Source organism: Furipterus horrens, unplaced genomic scaffold (genome assembly GCF_987537825.1).
Source record: "Furipterus horrens unplaced genomic scaffold, mFurHor1.1.pri manual_scaffold_17, whole genome shotgun sequence".
NCBI lineage: Eukaryota > Metazoa > Chordata > Mammalia > Chiroptera > Furipteridae > Furipterus > Furipterus horrens.
Window position 1 is genome coordinate 31273207 of NW_028327187.1, and position 19709 is coordinate 31292915.

A 19709-nucleotide genomic window follows, 5' to 3' on the forward strand; every position below is an offset into this window, starting at 1 on the left:
CTTTATACCTGTTAAACATCTATTTTTCAGAATATAAAAACTTTTACAATTGAACAGTAAAAAGACATATGACCCTCTTAACAGAGGGGCAAAAGATTTGAATAGTAAAAAGCATATACAAATGACATCTAAGCACATGGAATGATGATTGATATTATTAGATATTAAGAAATGCAAACCAAAACCACACTGTGATACCACTTCATACTTATTCGCATAATATGATAAAAACAGGAAAACAGAAAATAACAAGTATTGGAGAGGGTGTGAGAAAAATTGAAACCCGCATACATTGCTGATGGGATTTAAATTTATTCAGCCATGGAGGGAAAGAGTTTCTAGTTCTCCTACAAAGTCTCCACAGGGAGCCACAAGACTATAGGAGAGGAATTACATGGTTTAGATCACTGTTTTCCAGCCGAGCTTCTCTGTAACACTGATATGGGGCTAGGGGAGGATTGTCTTGTTGATAAAACAAGTAGGTGATCAGTTGATTGCATGTTCATGAAAATAAACTATGAAGTCTAAAAATGTCTTGCTTTGGAAATACAGACTGTGAATGAGTCTTATATCTACTCCAACAACTCAGTTACTGAGACACAAAATTGCCAGTGCTAGTATGATTCATTTGGTGAACAAGGAAAAGAAAAGTCACTAAAGCTATTATAATAGAAAAATGGGGGCACAGAATTAAAGACCCAATCACAGGTTGGAATTTGGTTTACCATTTAAGCTGTGCTTTCCTCTTATTGCCTCTTTCCATCCCCTTGAAAAAACATAAAAATTTATTGTTTCTTTAATATCCACCAAAATATTCTGATTAAAGATCACTGCTTTAAGGTAGTACATCTCAACCAAGAGTAATTTTTCCCATAAGGCATTTGACAATGTCTGGAGATATTTTTGGTTATCGCAATAGTGGAGGAAGGCCCTACTGGCATCTAGTGGGTATAGATGTGGGAATGCTGTTAGGAAGCCTGCACTGCACAGGACAATGCTCTACAACAAAGGATTATCTAGTCCATAATTGCAAAGTTAGAAACCTTGATTTAAAGATAAATCTTACCTGTTTATTATGAGTAAAAGAAGATAGAAATATTGGTAGTATCTAGAATTCTTTTAATTTTTTGTTGACTTTTGGTTGTTATCCCAGAATTTGAGCACAACACAGTGAAGATCATCTGTACTGTTCTGGAAATTGGGACTATATTTAGAGACTGTTGAAAAACAGAATCAATATGATTCACAACATAAGAATTTAGGTTTGTCTTCCTTTTTTGTCCAGTCTGACATGTTTACCTTTTTTTTTTTTCCTTTTTTTTTAATTTTATTTTTTGTTATTCAATTACAGTTGTCCCATTTTTCCCCCATTGCTCCCCCCTCCCAGCTTATCCCTTCTCCCACAATTATATCTCTCCCCGTTGTCCATGTCCATGAGTCATTCATATACGTTCCTTGACTAGACCCTTCCCTTACTTATCCCCCTTCTCTCCCTCCCCCTCCCCCATACTGACTACTATTCTAGTCTTTGCCTATTTAGTTCATTTGTTTGTGTTGTTCTTTAGTTTCCTGTATTCGGTGATATCATATGGTATTTTGCTTTCTTTGCCTGGCTTATTTCACTAAGCATAATTCTCTCTAGTTCCATCCATGTTGTCGCAAGTGGCAGAGGTTCCTTCTTTCTTTCTGCTACATAGTATTCCATTGTGTAGATGTACCACAGTTTTTTGACCCACTCATCTACAGATGGGCACTTAGGCTATTTCCAGCACTTAGCTATTGTAAACAGGTATGCTATGAACATAGGGGTACATAAGTTTTTTTTGAATTAGGGTTTTAGGATTTTTCAGGTATAATCCGAGCAGTGGAATCACTGGTTCAAACGGCAGTTCCATTTTTAGTTTTTTGAGGTAATTCCATACTGTTTTCCATAGTGGTTGCACCAGTTTGCATTCCCACCAACAGTGCAGTATGGTTCCTGTTTCTCCACATCCTTGCCAGCATTTGTTGTTTGTTGATTTGTTGATGATGGCCATTCTGACAGGTGTAAGGTGGTATCTCATTGTGGTTTTTACTTGCATCTCTCTGATGGCCAATGATGTTGAGCATTTTTTCATGTGCCTATGGACCTTCTGTATGTTCTCTTCAGAGAAGTGTTTGTTCAGGTCCTTTGCCCATTTTTTAATTGGGTTGTTTCTTTTCTTCATGTTGAGTTGTATAAGCTCTTTATATATTTTGGAGATCAATCCCTTGTTTGTGATATCATTGGCAAATATGTTTTCCCATATGGTTGGTTTCCTTTTCATCTTGCTGATGTTTTCTTTTGATGAGCAGAAACTTTTTAGTTTGATGTAGTCCCATTTGATTTTTTCCTTTATTTCTCTTGCCTTAGGAGATGTATCCGTGAAGATATTGTTACGTGTGATATCTGAAATTTTCCTGCCTATGTTTTCCTCTAGGACTTTTATGGTATTATGGCTTACATTTAAGTATTTAATCCGTCTTGAGTTTATTCTTGTGTGTGGTGTAAGTTGGTGGTCTAGTTTCATATTTTTGCACGTCCCTGTCCAGTTCTCCCAGCACCATTTGTTAAAGAGGCTCTTATCACTCTAGTTTATGTTCCTTCCTCCTTTATCAAAGATTAGTTGACCACAGAGACCTGGGTTTATTTCATGTTTACCATTTTAAGATAAACCTTTCTATTTAACACATGGCTATTGCTCTTGATCCACACCCCAATGCTGAAAAGCTAGCTTGATTCTGTTCAGTCAAATTTTCAGTAAACTTTCTCAATCATTATACTTACAGTATATGAACTAATGATTTTGTGCATAGGGCTTCCATGTGTGGTATGATCATTATAATTAGTATTAATTTACATGACACCATATTGTTTCAAGTGTTTTGCAGTAATTCCCCACAGTAATTCCATGTGTCAAATCACTATTATCATCCCCATTTCATAGATGAGAAAATAGCAGTACAGAGAGGTTAGTTATCTTTCCTCATGTCATACATTGATTTAAAGTGAAGCTTGGACTGAGAGGTTTTTATTACAAATTTTGCAAGTATTTCAAGCCTGTAGGGAATGGTAACTAATTCAAAGCTTAGGTCAGTCCTTGTTTCCTGTAAATTTTCAAAAACATAAGTCAGAGAGATTTTATTTTCCATTTACTGGAAAGGCACCAAGATTAATTTTTGTGTTATTTAAAATTTGTAATTTTAAATGTGTTACTTCATTTCAAATTACCTTAATGTATACTAGTAATTAAATCAGAAATACACTATGCAGTAACACTGTTCTTGTATTGAGCAAGAATTTAATGTAGTGTGAATTAAGAATATGAAAAAAGATGTAATACATGAATGTGAAAAAGTACTAAGGTACATGCCTCCTATCAAAGATAAACAGCAGGGTTTAAAAATCTATACGTAACCATACTCCCTCTAAGCAGTATGGAAAATTGCTTTCAGTCTGTGTCCAGTTAGCTCAATTTATTTCCCTGATACTAATATGACCAATGTTATACCATCAGTCCCCAAATGGGTCAATTAGTTTTGCTCTGTCCATGGACAAAATATGCACACAAAACTCTAAATAGTGGTCTCCTCAAATAACTGTTATGTTAACATAGACCTATCAGAAAGGAAGATATTATGTCCTTCTTAATGCCATTCATACCTGCAGAATGGAGGTAATACTTTCTCACTGATTTTTTTCCCCACAAATGTCAATAGTTCATAGCAATGACAGAGAAAACCTATGCTCAAATCCATCATAAAAATATAATCTTAAAATATGATGAATAAATGCAGGTGTAAGATTCATAAAGAATGATGTGTAAGCCTTGTTTGTTACACACATTTATCCCTAGTCATTTGAGGCATCAAAATGAGTTTTCAAAAACAATTGAACAAATAACTTGATCTTCTACTTAGGAGATACACATACTCAGGACAATCACTTACTGAATTGATTATAATCGACCACTAGGTCAATATGTTCTTTCCAGGTTACTACTCATATAAATTTTATGGTAGTATTTTCAAATGTAGTAATACTAAGAAAAACTTTAGTGAAAATAACACAATAAAAACATAGGAAATAATAGAGTAAAAAAAAATAGTAAATACAAGCAAAGAAGCAGAAACTCTGGAGACAAAACCGTATTAGTGAAATGCCACTGAACACCAAGAGTTCACTGTATCTGCCACACTATTACTGTTTGTGACCCTGGCTGGTTTAGCTCAGTGGATTGAGCGTCGGCCTGCGAGCTAAGTGTCGCTGGCTCGATCTTCCAGTCAGGGTACATCAGAGAAGGAAAACTCTGACTCCAAAAAACCTCCGCTGCCTTGCGGCATACCTCTTCAGGGGAAAGGCTAAGGGAGTAAACCCCGACAGAAAATCCGGAGCCGGAGTCCCTAAGGCGGTTTGACGTTGTAGTCAACACCGGCAACTCCTGCGGCGCACCTGAACCCAAGCTGTATCGACTCCGTCTTTCCCTTGGACCCTTCAGCTGCGAAGAGAGGGGGGGTCTGCTGCATGGGCAACAGCAGACCCTCCATATTACCCTGCCCAGGCTCTGTAGCTTCAGCGTCATCACAAGATGTCGATTCAACATGGGAGGAGACAGATACCATGTCACTCCCGAGTCGGACTGCACAGCCATTCTCGGCGGTGCAGATAGACTCTTAAGAAGCTACACCATCGTCTCTCGAGACGGACGGCTGCCGACGATTACTGTTTGTAGAAAACTAACTTTAGTATTTTTCATGAGCTAAAGAGATGTTTTATTCAAGGCATTTGAGCTAATTTATTTTGAATTTCTTGATCTGCTTTTTGAATTCCTAATAGGAAATTGTCAGAAGAATCTGGGGTAAAAGTCATAGATCTAATAAAAGGAATAAAATAAAATTAAAATTATTTCCATGAAATTTGATGGAGATGTTTTCAATTTAATACAAGGTAAGTTATAATTGCAGGTAGCTCAAAAAGTGGCAGTGATTTTGTGTCAAAAATAAGACCCCAAATCAAACTCATATTAGTCTCTGGAAAAAAAATAGGTGTGTCATCTTAATTCTAACACTTTCTAGGTGTGAGACTTCATACAAGTTACTTAACAATACAAAACTTCACTTTTCTTAGAGTAAAGATTAAAATGTCTTCCTTATAAAGTTGTGATGATTTAATAAAAGTGCATGTGAAAATCGTAACATAATGCATAAAATGATTGCTTGCTTACTATTAATATTAGCATTGATGTTGGACTATTAGTTTTGGTGTTAACATTGTTATTGGTTTTATTTATAATTATATTAAGTGCTTTCAACTTGCATGAGACTAGATGAGAAGTTTTTTGTCCAAACACCTCATAGCATGAATTTTAGAGTTGAAGGTTGAAAGAATCGAGACTTTCAGGGTTGCTGAAATGATTTTAATGTATTTTATATGTAAGAAGAATATTAATTTTGTAAGGCCAGTGTTGAAATGTTATGGACTTAATACTGTGTCTCCCCAAAGTTTACTGTTGAATCCCTAATAACCAATTTGATGATATCTGAATGTGGGACCTTCAAGTGAAAATAAGGGTTATATTATTAGATGAGGTTATGACATTGGGATCCTCATGAAGAGGAAGACATATGAGAGCTTTCAATCTGCTATGTTAGGATATTGTAAAAAGTCAGCAATCTGCAAACAAGTAAAAGAGCTCTCACCAGACACTGAATCTGCTGTCACCTTGAAATTGAACTTCATAGCCTCTAAATTTTGAGAAATGTTTGTTATGGAGGCCTGAGCAAAATAAAACACCAGGATTCATGTTTCTGTGTTACTTTTTAAAAAATGACTCCCAAGAGAGAAGTTGGAAAAGGGAATTTTGAAAATAGCACACCTTCTTACAAAGAAGCCCTTTTTTTTTTTTTTTTCCTAATATGGAACATTGAAAAATTAATCCCTGCCTTTTGTCATCTAGTAGTTATGGATTGCATGATGTCTTTTAACCCTTTTCGCCAAATCTGTTGCCCCCAGAACACAACAAGGACACCAGCCTGTTAAACCAAGCACGCTGTTGACCGGAGACAGCCAACTGACCTGAAGTCTGCACGATCCTTCTCCATGTGGGAAGGCCACCCTCCCCTCCACACCCCCACTCTTATTAGGGTTTTCTGGACCCAAGGGTAGGTAGGACGATGACCATGTCCAGCTTGAAGCAGCTAGAGGAGCTTGAGACCTTCGCCCATTGTCCTTTACAAGATTACAAAGGGTCCTAATATTTGAGAGGGGGGGGATAGTTAATTTTTACGAACCAGGGGTATGGACTTGGGGGGGATTGCTGGGGGAGGGGGGTGCTGGGTGGAGGGGAGCAAGGGGGAGAAAATTGGAACTGTTGTAACAATATAATCAATAAAAAACATTAAAAAAAAAGAAAAGCTCCAAAACAAAATTTTTAAAAATAAGTCACAAATTCTCTTAAAATATTGGTTTATATTATTTCAATTTTTCCTTCTGAATATATCTATGTACATCATTCTATATGGGTATTCACCTAAATGCTTTATAGATTTATCATTTTACAAAGTTAGAATCATTCAGTACATAGAGCTAGACTACTAAGTTCCTCTATTTAATAGTTTTATATAATACTTGGTCTCTGTGCCTCAGTTTCTCCACCTTTAAAATTAGAATAATAATGGCAATATCTATATTATAGAGCTTTTGTGACAATTAAATGAGTTAATATCTGTGACATATTAAAGAATTCCTGGTATATTCAAAGCTCTGTAGAAGTATAGTTTGTAAGCATTAACATGCCTGTATTACCAAGTCAAAATTTTATTCTACAATGCAACATTTTCAAAGCTATATAATATTAATATCAGAATAACTGAATGTTTCTAACCAGTTTTTCATCACTGGGCATGTCTGATAATTCTCAGTTTTTCACTTTTGTATTACTCCAATGAACATCCTTATAACTAAATAGTTCTTCAAATAACATGTCAGGCAATAATATCTATGAATCTCACCCCTCCCCAAAAGGCTGGGTCTCTATCACATTATTTTATAGAAAACCGTGTCAGTCCAAATATCTTTATGAGAATAGAGTCCTGTTATATTTTAATGTTTTATTTGTAAATATGAACAACAAAAGGGTTTAGACAGGTTTTATTATTAACTTTGAGAGTGTTGTTATCACTAAACCATTGACTCTTCCTATCCAAACTATATTAAATTATTGATGTATGACCTGAGATTTTTCTGTATGTAGGTCCTTCTCATTTCTTAATAAGTACATTCCTAGTATTTTTGAAAAAGTTGTTTCTGTTGTCATATCTTAATTTTTTTCTTCCATGGGAAATACATTCAACTTTGGTATGAATTACCTTGGTTCTCATCCAGATTTTGCCCTGAACTTAAAATGTCCAGGTGTAATTATAGTGTTTGTTGTACATAACTTAAATATCCCCATTGTAAGACAATTATGACAATCCCTAAAATGCTTTAAAATCTGTGATGCATCTGAAGTTATGCAATTATTATATTTTTGAGCTCTGAATATGCTGTGGTATACTGAAATTAATAATGCAAGAAAACACTGAAGGTATTAAACTGGGCTAGATTTAATATACCATAATTATGATTAGATTAAATAAAAATGACTTGATTTAATACATCATAATTTATATAACAACTTGCATAAAATTCTACTTTTTGTAATCTCTGCTTTAATTTTATAGTAGCAAATAAAAACAGTAGCAAGTAATAATAAAGGTGCCTTAATTAGCCATTTAATTTGAAATCACATTTTAAATATTTTTATTGAATTGATTGGAGTTACAATGGTTAATAAAATTATATGTCAAGTGTATAATTCTGAAATACATTATCTGTATATGGTATGTATGTTCACCACCCAAAGTCAAGTTTCTGGTCACCATTTATACCCCCTTTACCTTCATCTCCCCGCCCCTGTCTCCTTTTCCCTCTGGTAATCACCATATTGTTGTCTGTGTCTATGAGATTTTTTTTCTTTTAAGAATTGTTTTTCTTTCATTTTTTGGTTTTTCAATTACAGTTGTCCCATTTTTCCCCCATTGCTCCCACCCCACCCAGCCCACCCCTTCTCCCACAATCATATCCCTCCCCGTTGTCCATGTCCATGTCCATTAGTCATTTATACATGTTCCTTAAATAGACCCTTCCCTTGCTTATCCCCCTTCTCTCCCTCCTCCCTCCCCCTTATTGACTACTATTTTACTCTTTCTCCTATTTATTTATTTATTTATTAAATGTGTTTTATTGATTATAGTGTTACATTTGTCCCAATTTCCCTTTCCTCTCCTCCCCTCAACCCGGTGGCCTCCCTCCCTCCCCTTGTCCCCCACTTTTAGTCCATGTCCATTGGTTCTGAATATAGTTCTTCTCAACCTCTCTCTGTCTATTGCATCCCCTCCTACAATGCTTCTTAATTCCTATACCATCTCCCTCCCTCTCCACCTTCCCCCTCCCTGCTGACCTCCCCCCAATATGCTCCCCGTACCTATAGTTCTTTTTCCATTCTCGTTGTCTATTTAGTTTGCCTTTGTTTCAATTCCCTAGCTTCTGTTGTTGTTTCTTGTGATGCAGTTTTCACTTTAGTGTTCATAGTTTTGATCCTCCTTTTTCTAAAACAATCCCTTTAACATCTCATATAATAGTGGTTTGGATCTAATGAACTCTTTCAGTTTTGTTTTGTCCTAGAAACACTTTCTCTGCCCTTCTATTCTGAATGACAGTTTCGCTGGATAGAGTATTCATGATTGTAGGTTTTGGATTTTAAACTTTAAATATTTCTGGTCACTCCCTTCTTGCCTGCAGCGTCTCCCTTGAGAAGTCAGCTGATAGTCTAATTGGGATCCCTTTGTACATGATGCTGCTTTTAAGATTCTCTCTTTATCTTTAACTTTTGACATTTTGATTATAATGTGTCTTGGAGTGGTTCTCCCTGGGTCCAGTTGTTTTGGAACTCTCTGTGCTTCCTGGACCTGTAAGTCTATTTTCTTCCCCAAGTTTGGGAAGTTCTGCTTTATTATATTTTCACTTAATTTTTCAATTTCTAGTTCTTCTTCTTCACCCTCTGGCAATCTGATAATTCATATGTTTGATCTCTTATAGCTGTCCCAGAGGTTTCTGATCCTCTCATCATTTTCCTTGCTTACTGTTTCCTCTCTCTGCACTGGTTGACTGTTTGTTCCTTCTCTATGTTCTGGTTTGTTGATTTGAACTCTGGATTTTATTTCCTCACATCTGTCTTGTATATGGTTTTTTTCCTTTCAGTATGAGTGTTTTTCAATTCTTTCTCATCTTTTTCCAGATCTTTTGTTAATTCTGTTAGCCACCTGATAACAATGGCCCTGAACTAAGCCTCTGACAGGTTTCTTATTTGTTTATCTGTCAGGTTCTTCATCTGTTGCCTGGTGAGCCGCGCCACCGGGATTTCTATAGTTGTCTGCCTCATTTTGACAGATGCGTTTTGTTTTCTTGGGCCGGCTATAGGGGACAGTGCCTGTGTACTTGTCACAATCCAGCGACCGGCGCTGATCTGAAACCTTTCTCGCCGCGCTGTGGCCCTTTGTCGTCACTACCTAGTGACCGTCGGCGGTCCAGCAACCTTTCTCGCCATGCTGTGGCACTTTGTCATCACTGCCCAGTGACGAGTGGCAATCCGGAACCTATTTCACAGTGCTATGGCGCTTTGTGTGGGGGCGGGGGTCCAAGATGGATTTCCACAGTTATTCCGCTAGGAGACCGGGATCCGTCCTCTTGCCCTCTGGGCCTCACTGTTCGGGGTGATGTGGTGGCTGCTTTTCCCAGCGTTGGGGTCGCAAGCTGCCGGGGTTCGACTGTAGCTGGGATTGTTCTCCCCGCTGCTGTCCCTGGTGCTACCGCAAACAGCACTGCCCAGTTTCGCTCTTTTTACCTGCCCAAAGAGCGCCGCTGGTGTGTAACTTTGTACGTTGGGCTTCCGTGTAGCTTTATTTTCTGGAATTTCTAGTTATCTTTTTTTTTTGAAGTAGTTGTATTCCTCTCTAGTTGTAGAGGGAGACTGAGCGTGTCCCTCTAAGCCTCGATCTTGGCCGGAAGTCTCCTCTTTGTCCTGTTTAGTTCATTTGTTTGTGTTCTTTAGTTTCCTGTATTAGGTGATATCATATGGTATTTTGCTTTCTTTGCCTGGCTTATTTCACTAAGCATAATTCTCTCTAGTTCCATCCATGTTGTTGCAAATGGCAGGAGTTCCTTCTTTCTTTCTCCTACATAGTATTCCATTGTGTAAATGTACCACAGTTTTTTGATCCAGTCATCTACAGATGGGCACTTAGGCTGTTTCCAGCACTTAGCTATTGTAAACAGGGCTGCTATGAACATAGGGATGCATAAGTTTTTTGAATTAGGGTTTTAGGATTTTTCGGGTATAATCCTAGCAGTGGAATCGCTGGTGCAAAGGGCAGTTCCATTTTTAATTTTTGGATATAATTCCATACTGTTTTCCATAGTGGTGGCACCAGTCTGCATTCCCACCAACAGTGCAGTAGGGTTCCCGTTTCTCCACATCCTCACCAGCACTTGTTGTTTGTTGATTTGTTGATGATGGCCATTCTGACAGGTGTAAAGTGGTATCTCATTGTGGTTTTTATTTGCATCTCTCTGATGGCCAATGATGTTGAGCATTTTTTTTATGTGTCTATGAACCTTTTGTATGTTCTCTCCAGAGAAGTGTTTGTTCTGGTCCTTTGCCCATTTTTTAATTGGGTTGTTTCTTTTCTTCATGTTGAGTTGTATAAGCTCTTTATATATTTTGGAGATCAGTCCCCTGTCTGAGATATCATTGGCAAATATGTTTTCCCATATGGTTGGTTTCCTTTTCATCTTGCTGATCTTTTCTTTTGCTCAGCAGAAACTCTTTAGTTTGATGTAGTCCCATTTGTTTACTTTTTCATTTATTTCTCTTGCCTTAAGAGATGTATCCGTGAAGATATTGTAACATAGGATATCTGAAACTTTTCTGCCAATGTTTTCCTCTAGGACTTTTTACGGTGTTACGGCTTAAATTTAAGTGTTTGATCCATCTTGAATTTATTCTTGTGTGTGGTGTAAGTTGGTGGTCTAGTTTCATTTTTTTGCACGTCCCTGTTTAGTTCTCCCAGCACTATTTGTAAAGAGGCTCTTCTCACTCCATTTTATGTTCCTTCTTCCTTTATCAAATATTAGCTGACCATAGAGGCCTGGGTTTATTTCTGGACTCTCTATTCTGTTCCACAGATCTATATGTCTGTTCTTATGCCAGTACCAGACTGTTTTGATCACAATGGCTTTGTAGTATTGTTTGATGTCTGGTACCGTGATTCCTCCTGCTGTGTTCTTCTGTCTCAAGATTGCTTTTGCTATTCGAGGTCTTTTTTGGGTTCCATATGAATTTTTGGAGTATTTGTTCTAGGTCAGTGAAATATGTCATTGGTATTTTAATAAGAATTGCATTGAATCTGTAAGTTGCTTTGGGTAGTATGGCCATTTTGATGATGTTGATTCTTCCCATCCAGGAACATGGTATTTGCTTCCATTTATTTGTATCTTCCTTAATTTCTTTCTTCAATGTTACATAATTTTCAGAGTACAGGTCTTTTATCTCTTTGATTAAGTTTATTCCTAGGTACCATATTTTTCTTGTTGCTATAGTAAATGGTATTTTCTTTTTTGGTCTCTGTCTCTGATGTTTTATTGTTGATGTAAAGAAATGCCTTAGATTTCCGTATATTTATTTTGTACCCTGCGATTTTGCCAAATTCACTTATTATATCTAGTAGTCTTTTAGTGGAGTTTATAGGGTTTTCTAGGTATATTATCATGTAATCTGAATATAATAATAGTTTTATTTCTTCTTTCCCAACTTGAATGCCTTTTGTTTCTTTGTGTTGTCTGATTGCTGTGGCTAGGACTTCCAACACTGTGTTGAATAGAAGTGGAGAGAGTGGACAGCCTTGTCTAGTTCCTGATTTCAGGGGAAATTCTTTCAGTTTTTGTCCATTGAGTATGATGGCGGCTTCAAGCTTCTCATATATAGCCTTAATGATGTTAAGGTATGCTCCCTCTATTCCCATTTTGCCGAGTGTTTTCATCATAAATGGGTGTTGTACTTTATCAAATGCTTTTTCTGCATCTATTGATATGATCATGTGATTTTTGTCTTTCATTTTGTTTAGGTGATGTATTATATTTATTCATTTGTGAATATTAAACCATTTTTGCATCCCTGGGATGAATCCTACTTGATCGTGGTGTATGATCTTTTTGATGTATTGCTGGATCCTGTTTGCCAATATTTTATTGAGAATTTTAGCATCTATGTCATCAGTGATATTGGCCTGTAGCTTTCTTTCTTCGTTGTGTCTTGACCTGGTTTTGGGATTAGGGTAATACTGGCTTCATGGAAAGAGTTTGGGATTTTTCCCTCTTCTTAAATCTTTTGGAATAGTTTGAGGAGAGTAGGACTCAGTTCTTACCTAAATGTTTTGTAAAATTCACCTGTGAAGCCATCCAGTCCAAGGCTTTTGTGTGCAGGGAGATTTTTAATTGCTGTTTCAATTTCTTTCTTTTTTATTGGTCTGTTGAGACTTCCTAATTTCTCTAGATGCAGTTTTAGAAGGTTATATGTTTCTAGAAATTTGTCCATTTCTTCTAGGTTGTCAAATTACTCGCCATACAGTTGTTTGTAGTAATTTTTTACAATCCTTTGTAATTCTGTGGTATCAGTCATGATTTCTCCTTTTTTGTTTCTGATTTTGTTTATTTTTTTGATGAATCAGCTCCTAGTTTCGTTGATGTTTTGGATTGTTTGTTTAGTCTCTATGTCATTTAATTCTGCTCTGATCTTGATGATTTCCTTCCTTCTTTTTGCCCTAGGCTTTGTTTGTTGTTGTTCTTGTTGTAGCTTTAGGATTAATTTTTTTTTTATTTTTGAGATTCTTCTATCCTTTTCAGATATGTCTGTATTGCTATGAACTTCCCTCTTAGGACTGCTTTTGCTGTGTCCCATAGGTTTTGGGCTGTTGTGTGTTCATTGTCATTAGCTGCTAGAAATTTCTTGATTTCCTCTTTGATGTCATTGTTAACCCATTCATTATTTAATAGTGTGTTATTCATTTTGCATGAGTTTGGGTGTCTTTGATATTTTTCTCTGAGGTTGATTTTTAGTTTCAAGGCATTGTGGTCTGAAAAGATGCTTGATATGATTTCAATTTTCTTGAATTTGTTGAGGCTTGTTTTGTGTCCTATCTTGTGGCCTATCTTTGAAAATGCCCCATGTGCATTTGAAAAGAATGTATATTTTGCTTCTTTGGGGTGAAAAGTCCTATATATATCAGTTAAGTCCATGTAGTTTAGTGCGTTGTTCAGTGCATATATATCCTTGGTGTTTCTTTGCTTCAGATCTGTTTATTGTTGATAATGGTGTGTTGAAGTCCCCTACTATGAGTGTGTTGTTGTTAATATCCTTCTTGTGGTCTTCTAGTATTTGCTTTATGTATTTGGGTGCTCCTGTGTTGGGTGCATATATGTTTATCAGTGTTATATCTTCTTGATGGATTGTTCCTTTAAGTATTAGGAAATGTCCTTCTTTGTCTCTTTTTATTGCCCTTGCTTTGAAATCTGTTTTGTCTGATATGAGGACTGCTACCCCAGCTTTTTTTCAGGTCCATTTGCTTGAAATATTTTTTTATATCCCTATACTTTCAGTCTATGTAAATCTTTTGTTTTGAGGTGTGTTTCTTGTAGACAGCAAATATGTGCGTCCTGTTTTCTTATCCATCCCGTTACCTTATGTCTTTTAATGGGAGCATTTAATCCATTTACATTTAAGGTTATTATTGACATGTATTTATTCATTTCCCTTTGTACCTCTGTTCCTCTACTCTTTTTTCTCTTCCTTTTTCTTAGAACATTCTCTTTAGCATCTCTTGCAATGCTGGTTTGGTGGAGATGTATTCTTTTAGTCTTCCTTTATCTGAGAAACTCCTTATTTCACCTTCTCTTTTGAATGAGAGCCTTGTTGGGTAGAGTATTCTTGGTTGTAGGCCTTTGTTTTTCATTGCTTGAAATATTTTTGACCATTCCCTTCTGGCTTATAGTGTTTCTGTTGAGAAATCGGTCGATAGCCTTATTGGAGCTCCCTTGTATGTTATTTGTTGTTTTTCTCTTGCTGCTTTTAGGATTCTCTTTTTGTCTTGGAATGTTGCCATTTTAACTATGATGTGCCTTGGAGTCGGGTTTTTTGGTTCCTCTTTATTGGAACTCTTTGTGCTTCCCGGACTTGCATAACTTTTCCTCTCATCAGGTTGGGAAAATTTTCTGTCACTATTTCTCCTATCAGTTTTTCCATTCCTTTTTCTTCTGATCCCTCTTTAGTTTCAATGACTCTGATATTGTTCTTCCTTATGCTATCCTGTAATTCCCTTATCTCTTCTTCATACTTTTTCAATCTTTTTTCATTTTGCTGTATCGTCTGAGAATTTTTTTCTACATTATCTTCTAACTCACTAATTCGATCCTCTGCTTCGCTTAGTCTGCTTTTGACTGGTTCTACCGTGTTTTTCAATTCAGGGATTGCATTCTTAATTTCTTCCTGATTCTTGTTGATAGTTTCTATGTCTTTTTTATAATGCTGGTGTAGTTCTCTGCAAGTTCCCTGTAATTTTCTTGGAGCTCTTGGTAACTTGCTTGGAGGTTGTCCTAGTTGTTTTTAAAGTTGTTGAGTATATTCAGCTTCTTCACCACCATTGTTTTGAATTCCGTTTCTGACATTTGGGCTATGTCTGTTCCATCTGCCTCTCTTTCTGTGGATTCCTCTTTTCTTTTCATTGAGAGGTTGTTTCTGCATCTTATCATGTTGAATTCTTCTTGTTTATCTTTGTTTTTTGGGGTTTGTCTGCTTTGACTTCCCACCTTTTGGTATGAGATTCTTTATGGGATATCTGGGGGTTTCAGTGGTGCAGTCTCTTTGATCTCCTGAGCCTGATGTTCTTGTGGTACCTTTTATGTGGTTTGTTTATGCTGTCTGGTTATATTTCAGATGCTCTTTGTTAGGATCTTCCTTCTGGCTAGTTTTTTGAGAGTCACTCTATTCACTCTGTTTTGATTTCTTTTGTGGAGATGCTGTTAAAAACATAAACACACATCCCAGGCAGGAGACCCACACCCTCAAAAATATTCCCAACCCTCTGTCCCGCTATCGTCAGCCAACGAGCCAGTATTAATATAAGTGTAGAGAGATTAGAACTTTTATACTATAGGAAGAATAGATAAGAGTTGTTTTTAGGAAGGAAAGATATATTTTTTTAGAGAGGGGATAATAGATTAATAATAGTTGAGACTGTGCAAGACAGTAGGTAATATTTACATTGTATGTTAATAATTATAGAAGAAAAAAAGGAAGAGTGCAGAATATAGTAGGAAAGTGGAATTGTATAGTATTGGATTTGTATAGTAGTTATATTCTATCTATTTACAGTGAAAGGGAGGCTAAACTAGGCCCACAAACAAACAACAATTAAAGAGGAAGGATGAGAAGGAGAGACTACAGGAAACAAATTAGAGATATAGTTTTATTTTGTTTGTTTGTTTTTTTCCTTTCCCCTCTTCCCTCCTTCCCTTCCTCTTTCAGGAAGAAAAAGAAAAAGGAAAAAAAAAAAAGGAATGTTTTTACTCAGTTCAGCCTTTGTGTTTTGTATTCTTTTTCTGCGTCCACAGCAGGTTCCTATTCCTTGTAGTAGCAGTGTGCGTGCCCGCGGTGGCCAGCACAGCGCATTCCTTTGGCACCCCTTGGAGCTAGCTGAGGTGCCCCTGATCACAAGGCACCCAAGAGCCCACCTCAGGCCTGCCAAGCTGCTCTCCGGGAGTTGGTCTCTGGCCTCCCAGTGCTGGTCCCCAGACACTCATGCACAGTGGAAGTGAGCAATTGGCTCCTATTGAAGCAGACATGGTGCTTTTGCGCTCAAGCACCGGTGCACTCAAGGCTGCTGGAGAGCTTGCCTCAGGCCTGCTGCATCACATTCTGAGAGTTGGTCTCTCACCTCTTACGTCGGGGCCCCAGACACTTGTCCTCAGTAGAAGTGAGTGTCTGCGAGTCGCTGCTGCCTGCTGTTCCCATGCCGGAGCCACCCACCATTCCTACGCCCACTTGGGCGGGCATGAGCAGAGCCTGAGCAAGTGCTCTGCGCTCTGGCCTGGCACTCTGGCCTGGCGCCCACTGGAGCTGGCCAGGGGTGACTGCGCACAGTCTTCTGCGTGTCCAGTGGGCCCTCCCTGCATCCGTTGGGGCACTGATCTTATGTCTGTTGGGGCGTGTCCAAAGGGCACCTGGACGCGCGGCCCTGGGCGCTTGGGCCAGTAAATGAGGGCAATTCCCTATGCATACCCGCACGACCCAAGAGGAGGGTTGGGGAGTGGGCCAGTGCACTTCTGCGCCTGCGCTCCTCAAGAATGTCCTATCACCCCCAAACTTTCCCCCCTCTCCGCAGTTCACAAGAGAACAATACAAAGGAAAAATTACGTTTTCACTTGCAGAGCAGCACAGTGTCTCCTGTCTTCCAGCGTCAATGCCACCTGGTCGAGTCCTGTCTCTGCCAGTGGGAAGAGATCCACTTTCCTCCTGACTCCCCTCTAGGGAAGCCTGTGGTCACCAAAAAGCCTTTGTGTTACTCCAGCCGCAGCTCAGGCAGCCACCCCAGTCAGGAATCTCGTTTCGTCCCTTTTCCTTCCGCTATCCTCACTAAACAGGTTGTTCCCAGATGGTTTTTCTCTAACCCAGCAGTGCCAAGGCTTGACTCCTGCTAGTGTCCAGCTGCTCACTGAGATGTTCTGTCTGCAATTAGACCAAACTACAGACGGATCTCAGGAGCCTGATAGTGCAGCCTCCCCTCACTCCTCCGGCATCTTCCCTCAATATCTGTGTCTATGAGATTTTTAATTTGATAATCGCTCCACCTATTTAACCCAGACCACCAAGTCCCCAGCCTTTGACAGCTATCTATGAGTCTGTTTCTATTTTGTTTATTTTGCTCATTAAATTCCACATATAAGTGAAATTAAACAGTATTTGTCTTACTTTGACTGACTTATTTCACTTAGAATAATATTCTCCAGGTCCATCCATGCTGTAGTAAAAATTAAGATTTCTTTCTTTTCATGACTGAGTAGTATTCCATTGTATAAACCTACTACAGCCTTTTTATCCACTTATATGGTGATGGGCACTTGAACTGTTTCTAAATCTCGGCTATTGTAAATAGCACTGCAATTAACATGGGGTACATATATTCTTTCAAATCACCATTTTGGTTTTCTTTACATACCTGCCCATAAGTAGAATTGCTGGGTCATAGTGAAGATTTGTTTTTAATTTTTTGAGGAAACTGCATACTGTTTTTCACAGAAGCATATCTGCCATGTTCATGGATATGAAAAATTAATATCTTTGAAATGTCCATATTAGCCAAAGCAATCTATAGATACAATGCAGTACCCATTAAGACACCAATAGTTTTTTTCACAGATCTAGAACAAATATTCAAAAAAATTATATGCAAAAAAACCCAAATAGTCACAGCAATCTTGAGGAAGAATAACAAGTTTGGAGGAATCACACAGATATTAAACTATACTACAGGGTCATAGTCATCAAAACAGCATGGTACTGGCATAAAAACAGAAATAAAGATCAATGGAATGAAACAGAGAACCCAGAAATAAGCTCATGCCTTTAGGTTCAATAATATTTAACAAAAGAGACAAGAACATACAATGGGGAAAAGACAGTGTATTCAATAAATTGTGTTGGTAAAATTAGACAGACACATTTAAAAAATGAATCTGGTCCACTTTCCTACACTATGTATAATAAACTCAAAATGAATTAAAGACTTAAGTGTAAGACTTGAAACCATTAAAAGCCTAGAGTAAACATAGGCAGTATATTCTCAGACATTTCCCTGAGTAACATTTTTCTAATACATTTCCTTGGGAAAATGAAACAAAAGAAAAAATAAACAGATGGGATTACAACAAACCAAAAAGTTTTTACATAACAAAGGAAATAATCAACAAAATGAAAAGACAACACACTGAATGAGAGAATGTATTTACCAATGATACATCTGATAAGGGTTAACTAAAGTTTTTTAAGAACTTATACAACTCTACACTAAAAAAAGGAAGAAAAGGAGAAAGGAAGAAAGGAAGAAAGAAAGAAAGAAAGAAAGAAAGAAAGAAAGAAAGAAAGAAAGAAAGACCAAACAATCCGATTAGAAAATGGGCAAAGACCTAAATAGATATATCTCCTAAGAGAGCATACAGATGGTCAATAAACAAATGAAAAGATGCTCATTGTATCTAATCATCAGAAAATGCAAATTAAACCAAAATGGGAGGCTCTGGCTGAGTGGCTCAGGTGGATAGAGTGTCATCTCAATATGCCAAGGGTGTGGGTTCAATCCTAGGTCAGTAAACATACAAAAATCAACTAATAAATGCATAAACAAGTGAAACAACAAATTAGCATCTCTCTCTTTCTCTCTCTCACTCTCTCTCAACTCAATAAATAAAAATATGAAATATAACCATTAAAAAGAAAAATACAATGATATATCACTTCAAACCTTTCAGAATAACTGTTATTAATTATTAATAAGTCCACAATTTGCATTCTCTTTTCTTCACATCCTTGCCAAAACTTGTTGTTTATTGATTTTTAGTTTGTTTCTTTATTGTTGATGGCCATTTTGACAGGTGTGAGGTGACACTCACTGTGGTTTTAATTTTCATTTCTCTTATGATTAGTGACCCTGGGAGTCTTTATCTATGCCTGTTGGTCATCTGTATATCCTCTTTGAACAACTGTTTACTGAGGTCTTTTGCCCATTTTACAATTGGATTGTTTGGTTTTTGGTGTTGAGTTGTACAAGCTCCCCATTGTGTGTTCTTGCCTGTTTTGTCAAATATTAATTGACCACATAAGCATGGGTTTATTTCTTAGTAGAACTACTTTTAATGAGGAATGTTGACAGTAATTTTGACCAATATATTTATGTATATATGTATGTATGCATACAAATGTGTGTTGTATGTATGCATACAAATGTGTGTTATATGTATATGAGTACCTTTCCCTGAGTTTTTCAGTAAGTATGACTGAATATAAGCCAAAGACGACCTGAAACAAAAGGATGCATTTATATGGTTTTTATATTCATATTACACTGTATTATACTCACAGAAATTCACTTCATAGGTGAAAATCTCTGATGTAGTTTAAGAATGTTGCCCAAGTTTACAAATACAGTTGCTGTCATGGCTCATTTGCTTCTTGATTTTATGGTCAGTGCTCTTTTTACTGCATCTCCCAAGAAACTCACATTTCATATTTTAAGTCTTATTACATTAATCTCAAAACTATCTGCAGTTAATTTTGCAAAATATCATATTTATCAAATATTTATCACAACCATAAGCAAGGCATTTCAAACATTTTGGATAAATAACTTGAAAAACTTTTGAATACATGTATTTGACATTAAGAAAAAATGCTCATCAAATATTATAGAGACCTCTATAAAATTTCTGGAATCTGAATTTGTTTTGTTTTATTGAGCACATAAAAATTTTTAAAAGTTTTTATACC